The 10192-nt window shown below is 35.9% G+C and overlaps 1 pseudogene across 1 annotated transcript; it reads right to left on the reverse strand.

Moving 5' to 3' along the window:
- Positions 1 to 527: 527 nt before the first annotated feature.
- LOC116546359 lies at positions 528 to 1774 on the reverse strand (annotated as a pseudogene). Its single transcript, XR_004266686.1, has one exon. The product of XR_004266686.1 is annotated as a ribosome biogenesis protein BRX1 homolog pseudogene (transcript).
- Positions 1775 to 10192: the final 8418 nt, after the last annotated feature.

Genomic DNA, 10192 nt, shown 5'->3' on the forward strand with positions numbered 1-10192 from the left:
TATATACACAGAAGTAAAAATGCTGAATCATATGGTATTTCTATTTTAATTATGTGAGAGGCCTTCATCCATACTGTTTTTTATAATGACTATACCAATTTAAACTTCTACCCACAAAGTATAAGGGTTCTGTTTTAACTACATTCTCACCAATGCTTATCTTTTGATTTTTTGTTGATAGTCATCTTAAGAGATGTAAGGTCATATATCATTGTGGTTTAGACTTGCATTTCCTTGATGATTAGTAATGTTAAAAACCTTTTTATATACATGCTCATCATTGGTAGGATTTCCCTGGGAAAAATGGCTACTCAGGTTCTTTGCCCATTTTTTAAAATTAGATTATTTGTATTTTGCTATTCAATTGTATGAATTTCTTATATATTTTGAATATTAATCCCTTATCAGATATATGGTTTACACATATATTCTTTCATTCTGTGAATGGCTTTTTATTTTGTTGATGGTTTCCTTTACAGTGCTGCAAACTTTTTTGTTTGATATAGTCCTTTTTTTTTTTTTTTAACTGATGAATTCTGGTGATGTTTTATTTAGAAGAAGATAATCACTGATTTTAAGATTTTAATTTTTCTTTCTTTTAAATGCCACACTAATTAGACATAAGTAATACTGTATAATAAAAGTATTTACACAATGAATAAAAAATAAATATAAAATAACTGAAAACAAATCAGGTTTTCGTTGACTTATTTTGTTTTCCCTCTGTCCATCCTCTGTTTCATTTTTCTTTGCCTTTTGTAAATCCGTTTCTTTCGTGCTTTCAAATCAACTTTTGGCTCTGGCTTTACCCACTGTATTTCTATTGGTTTCTCCTCAGCTGGCGTAACAAAAACATCTGCAGTGGGATCATGTGGAAGAAGAGTCTTCAGTTCTTTCTTTCTCAGTTTCTGCACATCTTTCACTTGCTGTTTCTCTTTGTATTTTGCAGCTGTGATGGATCTTATGACATGCCGATGCATGTTTGGTGACTGGTAGTGAGGGTTTTCATATAAAGTTGGTCCTCCAAAACTTCCCTGGAAAATCTTTATGAGATTTAAGACAAAACGAGGTCCTATTTCTACAAGAGCAGCATCTTCTTCTATAATCTGAAAGTTCCGAAACCATATCCTATTATCCAAAATGGTGAAAGTAAACACATGGTCCACGAATGGTTGGCTTTTGGGATGATACCGTGGTGTACTAAAGATCTGAATTATGAGTTCTTTTAACAAAGCATAATGTGGTAATTCATCAAAAGCCGGGTCAAAAGACAAAAGGGGCCGAGAACCTTTCAAACAGTTTCCAGTCATCTTTAGTTCAGCAAGCGTATGAATATTTTGAACTAGGAATTTAGCAGATGGTCCATGAGGTGAATTTGAAAGCCACATATAGAGATCCTGTTTTTTCTTAGCTTCAAAATAGATGCATTTATTACAGTTTTTCATTTCACAAACCTCGTTAATCACAAATAGCTTATCCTTACGATCCATTTTAGTATCTGCTTTAGAATGAGGCATCAACCTTCTCAAGCCCTGCATTAAATGTCTTGTTCTGAAATGTATTCCTCTGGAGGAAAAGATGAGAATTCCTTATTTTTCCACTTGCCCTTGCAAACGGGGCCTGGGATCCGGTTTCTCTCTTCTTCCTCCACCTCCTCTGCAGTGGCGTGAGGCTTAGCTGGCGGTTTGGCATCTTTTTCGTTTCTTTTTGGCTTCTTCGCCTGAACTGCCAAGCCTCCACGCCGTTTCCTCTTGGTTGCTGCCATCCTGTCTCGATATAGTCCTAATAATTTATTTTTGCTCTTGTTGCCTTTGTTTTGGGGGTTAGATTGAAAAAATTATTGCCAAATTAATGTCATAAAATTTTATCTTATTTTTTTTCTCAAAGTTTTATGGTTTCATGTCTTACATTTAAATATTTAATTCATTTTAAGTTTATTTTTGTGTATGATTTTTTGATAAGTATCCAGTTTTATTTTTTGCATATGGTTATTCAATTTCCCATTATTACTTATTGGCGACACTATCATTTTCTTACTGTCAATTCCTGATGCTTTTATCAAAGATGAATATACCATACAGGTTGATTACATTTCTGGGCTCTCTATTCTGTTCCACTGTTCTATGTGTCTGTTTTTATGCCAGTACCATACTCTTTTGGTTACTATAATTGTATAATATATTTTGAAATCAGAAACTGTCATCCCAATAGCTATGCTATTGTTGTTCAAGATTGTGCCAGTTGATTGAAGTTTTTTTTCTTTGTATTTTTGTGAGAATGTTATTGGAATTTTGATAGAGATAGCATTGAAATTGTAGTTGCTTTGGGCAGTATGGACATTTTGGCAATATTGATTTTACTAATCCACGAACACAAGATATGTTTTTATTTCTTTCTTTTTTTTCGATTTCTTTAATCACTATCATATAGCTTATAAGGTCCAGATGTTTCACCTCCTTGGTTAAATTTGTTTCTATATGTTTTATTCTTATTGGTGCCATTATAAATGGTATGATTTCCTTAATTTCTTTTTTAATAGTTTATATTTAGTGTATAGAAAGGGAACTGACTTTTTTTCTTCAGCAGCTTCATAAAATTTATTAGTTATAACAGTTTTTGGTGGGGTCTTTAAGGATTTCTGTATATAATATCATGTCACCTGCAAACAGACAGTTTAACTTCTTACTTTCCAATTTTGACGAGTTTGTTTCTTTCTCTTGCCTAAATACTCTGATTAAGACTTTTAGTACTATGCTAAATTAAAGTGGCATCAATGAGAATCCTTGTCTTATTCCTGATCTTAAAGGAAAATCTTTCAGTGTTTTACCACTGAGAATGAGGTTAACTGTTGGCATGTTATAAATGGCCTTTGCAGTGTTGAGGTACCTTCTTACTAATTCTTTTTGAGATTTGTTTTAGGTAAAGATGTTGAATTTTATTAAATGTTTTCTCTACATCTATTAAGATAATCATATGATTACTGCTTTTCATTCTCTTAAGGTAAGGTATCACATTTATTGTTTTGTATATGATGTAGCATCCATTTATTCCAGAAATAAATTTTACTTGATTGTTTTGTATGTTCCTTTTAGTGTGCATTTAAATTCAGCTGGATAGTATTTTGTTGAGAATTCTGTGTCTTGTTCATCAGTGATATTCACTTATGTATTATTTTCTTATAGTATCCTTGTCAGGCTTTGGTATCAGACTAATACTAGCCTTGCAAAATGAGACTAGAAGTTTTATCCCTAATAATTTTTTAAAAGAGTTTGAGAATATTGATTTTAATTCTTCTTTAAGTGTTTGGTATAATTCACAAGTGAAGCCATAAAGTCCCGGGACTCTATTTGTTGGAAAATTTTTAATTATTGATTCAATATCCTTAATTATTGTTAGTCTGTTCACATTTTCTATTTCTTCATGATTCAGTCATTTTAGGTTGAATGTTTTTAAGTATTTTTTTAATTTTTTCTAGGTTATCTTTTTTTGTTGGTGTAATATTTTTTATACTCAACTATTGTGAACTTTTCTATTTCTGTAGTATCAGTTGTTTCTTTTTAAAAAATATTTATAATTATTTTAATAGACAAAATTTCTATATATTAATGGTGTACAACATGATGTCTTATGTATACATTGTGGATTGGCTAGATTATGCTTATTGATATATGCATAACCTAAAAAACTCACCATTTTTGGGGGGGAGTGAGAACACATTAAATCTACCATCTTAGCAAATTTTAAGAATATAGTACATTGTTATTCAAACAGCCGTATTTAGATATAATTTGTATGTCATAGTATCCACCTATTTAAATTGTTCAATACTATGATGTTTCACCTCCTTGGTTAAATTTATTTCTATTTTATTCTTATTGGTGCCATTACAAATGACATAATTTTCTTAATTTATTTTTGGAATAGTTTCTATTTAGTGTATAGAAAGGGAACTGAGCTGGCATATCTTGATCCCTTGCAGATGTCCTTCAAATATTTGAAGAAGATCAATTGTATAGAATATCTATCTCTGTAAGAAGATGCCACAAGAAATTGCTCACAATTATTACTGTGTAATTATCCTACTTCCAATGATCATTTCAATCACTTTTGCATGGGTATGTCAGAAGAAATTTTTAAATGTCATCTAAATAAAGCTCACACTTTGTCCAATGTCTATGCCCTTTGTTTGGTGAAGTTTCTATGGTCAATTACAATGGTCCACACATTAGTTTAGGACACTAAACTAGCCATTTCAAAACTATAGATGACTATCCATTCAAATGTAGTCAAGGTTACATTTATTGTGACTAGAATCTCTAAGCAATGATCATTTTGAATTGCCTTCCTCCTAAATCAATCAAAAAATTAGTCTCCATGGTTTATTCAATCTGATGTCCTCCTTCAATTGTTTCAGCAGGGAAATTAAAATAGATTTTAAATAAATAAGTCTGTGTATTCAAATGCCAGGGAACCAGCCCAGACACAACCTAGAAAGTGGCGAGGGGTCAGTGGGGACAAAGACATTAAGAGACAAGAGTAAGAGTGCATAAAGGTGGGCTCCCAGGGGGCCCACTCAAGTAGGAGGATGCAAAGGCAAAGGCACTGAGCACTGGAGACTCACCCTATTTATTGAGTGTTTAAACAAAGAAGCATGTGCTCAGGGATGTAGGAGATAAAAAGGAAGCAAAGCATCAAGCAGATGACCTATAGCTGTGGCGGCTTGGCATTTCATTTGAAGATATAGAGCATGCTCTATTTTAGATACTCTGAGCAAACAGTCAGAGGAAAAGGCTGCAGCTAGAGCCAAGAAGTCTGGCCAAATTCTGGTGCTTTAAAGAGGTCTTCTTTGCTTTGAGCACTCTTCCTTGCTTTGAGCATGAAGCATGGTCTTCCATTAACACCTATCCTGTGCCAGATAAGCAGGTCATGCATCAGCCTTCCTCTCAACATTAAAAAAGCTCAGCATATTAAAAGTCAAGTAGCTCTTTAAAAAAATAAATAAATAAATAAATAAAAGTCAAGCAAACGTAGCATACGCAGACAAAATTGGAGTCCAGCTACTTTCTCTCATGGTCCAATTAACAAGATACAGACAGACTGGGAAAGAAGAGAGTTTATTTCTGCAACTGGCCATAGGGAGAAGGTCAGGGTAGCTCACCAGACCAACCAAAGTTAAAAGATTTTTCTCAGTGCTTATACATTAATACATTAAAGCTTTATGCCTAAATGCAGGTGTTCTTCTATAGGCAGGAATGTTTCACTCACTCTAATCTTTAACTAGGGCCTGGGGCCTGGAAGGTTAATTTAGAGTCTTGGAAAAATGTATTAATATTTATGGGCACTGGAACAAGGTGTGTATAAAAATGCTTTCATTGTTTTATCAGGCTTTAAGGTCTGAGAAAACTCAAGCAAGTTCTTAATGGTTTTATTTTCACATCCCAGCCATTGTACTAAAGCACTAGTTTCTCCAGTTGTTTAATGTTGAACTTATACATTCATCAGAACTGTAGTAAATGGTTAGTGGAAACTGATTGTTGTGGTTGCTAATGTTCTGGTTACTCTGGCCTGCCACAATAGCACCATGATAATAATCCTATTAAAAGAAAAAAAGAAAAAGAAAAAGCAGACTTTGTCTCCAAACTCATATTTCAATATCTATACTAATTTTACTTCCCAGGTTGGGAAATTCACACAGTATTTTGTAAAAGGACATATGTAACTTAAAACTACCTCATAAAAGCACTCTATGTCTTAAGTGATCATTGAACCTTCTCTATTTTTCATAAAAGTGCAATATACACTTTGGTATCTATTGGCAGCATTAGGTAAACAGATTATGTGAAACCGAAATAAGAGAATATCTAAACTTATTCTTGAAATAAGCAAAGAAGATAACTAAAAGTTCCCAAGTACCAAATGGCACAAATGTTATCTCCAATATTCATAGGTTCACATGCTTAACAGGAAAAAAAAAATACATTATTAGATGTTTTTTCTTTTTTGAGTGGAGTTTCGCTCTTGTTGCCTAGGCTGGAGTGCAATGGTGCGATCTCGGCTCAACGCAATCTCTGCCTCCTGGATTCAAGCGAGTCTCCTTCCTCAGTTTCCCAAGTAGCTGGGATTACAGGTATGTGTCACCACACCCGGCTATTTTTGTATTTTTAATGTGAGCAGGGTTTCTCCATGTTGGTCAGGCCGGTCTCAAACTCCCACCCTCAGGTGATTCACCTGCCTTGGCCTCCCAAAGTGCTGAGATTACACGCATGAACAACCACACCCAGTCCACATTATTAGATTTATAGTGCAAAAATTGCTATTATTTTATCTATCTATTCTATTCTTTTATCAGATGGATCAATATGAGTAAGACACAAATGTATTTCTTTGTCTAACCTTACACGTAACAGATAATTCCTGTATGTATCTCTATACGTTCAGATGCTTTAAGAAAATTATGTAATCTATTAAAACAACAAATGCAGAAACATACCTATGTTGGTGCAAGAGCCAGAACTGGCTTTCTGGGTTTACATATTTCCATTTATACCTTTGCTACTCAGAAATCTGATTATTAACCCAACTTATCTAGGTGTCATTGTTCTTAACAAGATTTATTGAATTGAATCTTTGTTTATTTTATGTATTCTTCCCTAGAATGTTAGCTCCATGAGAGTAAATATGTGATCTTGCTAGATACTTTATTTGAAGTATCTGGAAGAGTGCCTGTTCATGTGTGTTTGACTCATTAAATAAATAAATAAATGATCTGAAAATTTCTGTAAAACAGTCCTAATGTATTTATTAAGAAGTAAAATCGAAATTCTGTTGAAGAAAATTTATCACTTTCATCAAGTAAAAAGAGACTGTGTCTTCAGTCTGTCATCTACAGCACTCTCTCTCAGTAACAGGGAAAACATGTTTGATGCACTCACCTATGAAAATCACTTCTAACTGTTCCAAAATATCTATTTTTTCTTCTTTCTTTTATTAATAGAACATACATTCAGGCTTCAGCTGAACACATGACCACTTAACTGGAGCCAAGTTTAGTATCTCCCATGCAGCTAGGTGTGGTCATGTGATTTGGGCCTGGCCAATGAGATGTGAATGAAAGTGATGTGTGTCACCTCTAAGTCATTTGTTAAAGATAAAGTCATCCAAGATGGCCGAATAGGAACAGCTTTGGAGTGCAGTTCCCATCAAGCATGCAAAGAGTAAGTGATCACCACATTACCAAAAGTGTATTTACTGCCCATATACCAGGAGATTCCCAGGCAGAAAATCTCCATGAGTTTCCAGCATGGTTGTTTCAGCTGGTGCAGTGGGTCTCCGCACAAAAACTCACAGAAATCTGGGCAGGTGTTTTAACTTGCTCCTGGAATGCCTGGGAGACAGAGTCACCCATTCAACTGAAAAAGGGGTGCTAAATAGGGAACCAGGTGATCTGGCTTGGCAGGTCCAACCCCCCACAAAGACTAGCAATCTGAAACGTTCTGGATTAAGAGTTTCATAACAAGCACAGCTGAGCCCAGCATGATCCAGCTCTGTGCTGGGGAAGGGTGTCCGCCATTACTGAGGCTGTCCACCACTACCAAGGCAGTCTGCCATTACTGAGACAGTCCACCATAACTGAGGCACTACGCCATTACCAACGCAATCTGCCATTATTGTGGCAGGCCAACATTACCAAGGCTTTTAACTATACTTCTATAAACAAAACCACAAGGAAGTTCACACAGCAGCTAGGCAGAACCCACAGCAGCTCAGCAACGCCTCTACTGGCAGACTGACTAGGCTACCTCCTAGCTGGGCAGGACATCTCTGAAAAAAGGCAACAGCATGTCAGGAACTTATAAATAAAGCCCCATCTTCCCGAGAAAGAGCAGGTGGGAAAAAAAGGCAGTTATGAGTTCCGCTGCAGCAGACTAAAACTACCGGCCCAGAAGCTCTGAACAGAACAATGGAGCTCACAGCTCAGCACTTGAGCTCCTATCAGAGACAGACTGTCTCCTCAAGCAGGTCCCCATTTCCTGTATATCCAAACAGACAACTCATAAAGGAGAGCTCCGGCTGTTATCTGGCAGGTATTCTTCTGGGACAAAGATAACAGAAGAAAAAACTGGCAGCAAGACTTACTGTTCTTCAGCTGAAGCAGGTCATCTCCAGGCAAGCAGGGTCTGGAGTGGACCTCCAGCAGCCCTACAGCAGAAGTGACTGACCATTAGAAGGAAAACTAAAAAACATAAAGAAATAACTTCATCATCAACAAGAAGGACATCCACTCAGAGACCGCATGAGGAAGTCACCAACTACAAAAACCACAGATAGATAAATCCAAAAAGGTGGAAAAAAACCAGTGCGGAAAGGATGAAAACACCCAAAACCAGAATGCCTATTCTCCTCCAAGGGATCACAACTCCTCACCAGCAAGGGAACAAAGCTGGATGGAGAATGAGTCTGACGACTTGACAGAAACAAGCTTAAGAAGCTGGGTAATAACAAACTTCTCTGAGCTAAAAAGAACATGTTCTAAACCTATGCAAAGAAACTAAGACCCTTGAAAAAAGATTTGATGAAATGCTAACGAGATTAACAGCATGGAGAAGAACATAAATGAATTGATGGCGCTGAAAAACATAACACAAGAACTTCACGAAGCATATACAAGTTTCAATATCCAAATCGATCAGGCAGAAGAAAGGATATCAGCGATTGAAGATTAACTCAATGAAATAAAATGAGAAGGCATGATTAGACAAAGAAGAGTAAAATGAAATAAACAAAGCCTTCAAAAAATATAAAATTATGTGAAAAGACCTAATCTATGTTTGATACTGTACCTGAATGTGATGGAGAGAATGAATCCAAGCTGGAAAACACTCTTTGGGATATTATCCAGGAGAACTTCCCCCACCTAGAAAGCCAGGTCACCATCCAAGTCCAGGAAATACAGAGAACACCACAAAGATATTCCTCAAGAAGAGCAACCCCAAGGCAGATAATGTCAGATTCACCAGGATTGAAATGAAAGAAAAAATCCTAAGAGCAGCCAGAGAGAAAGTTTGGTTATCCACAAAGGGAAGCCCATCAGACTCACAGCAGAAATCCTACAAGCCAGAAGAGAGTGGGGACCAATGTTCAACATCCTTAAAGAAAAGAACTTTCAACCTAGAATTTCATATCTAGCCAAACTAAGATTCATAATCAAAGGAGAAATAAAATCCTTACAAGCAAACAATTGCTCAGAGATTTCATCACCACCAGGCTTGCCTTACAAGAGCTCCTGAAAGAAGCACTAAACACAGAAATGAACAACCAGAACCAGACACTCCAAAAACATACCAAATGGTAAAGAGCATTGACACAATGAAAAAACTGCATCAACTAATGGGCAAAATAACCACCTAGCATCAAAATGGCGGGATTAAATTTACACATAACAATATTAACTTAAGTGTAAATGGGCTAAATGTCTCAATCAAAAGACACAGACTGGCAAATTAGATAGAAAGTCAAAACCCATTGGTGTGCTGTATCCAGGAAACCCATCCCATATACAAGGACACACATAGGCTCACAATAAAGGGATGGAGGAAGATTTACCAAGCAAATGCAGAGAAAAAAAAAAAAAAAAAAGCATGAGTTGCAATCCTAGCCTCTGATAAAATAAACTTTAAACCAACAAAGATCAAAAGAGACAAAGAAGGGCATGACATAACAGCAAAAGGATCAATGCAACAAGAAGATCTAATGATCCTAAATATATACACACTCAATACTGGAGCACCCAGATACATAAGGCAAGTTCTTAATCACCTACAAAGAGACTCAGACTCCCACATAATAATAGTGGGAGACTTTAACACTCCACTGTCAATTTAGACAGATCAACGAGACAGAAAATCAACAAGGATATCCAGGACTAAACACACATCTGGACCAAGTAGATGTAATAGACATCTACAGAACTCTTCAACCCAAAGCCACAGAATATACATTCTTCTCAGCACCACATCACACCTACTCTAAAACTGACCACATAATTGGAGGTAAATCACTCCTCAGCAAATGCATAAAAGAATGGAAATCATAGCAAACAGTTTCTCAGACCACAGTGCAATCAAATTAGAACTCAGTGTTCAGAAACTAACTCAGAACTGCACAACTTCACGGAAACTGAACGACTAACTCT

Source organism: Sapajus apella, unplaced genomic scaffold, assembly GCF_009761245.1.
Source record: "Sapajus apella isolate SASKATOON/1434 unplaced genomic scaffold, GSC_monkey_1.0 scaffold799, whole genome shotgun sequence".
Classification (NCBI taxonomy): Eukaryota; Metazoa; Chordata; class Mammalia; order Primates; family Cebidae; genus Sapajus; species Sapajus apella.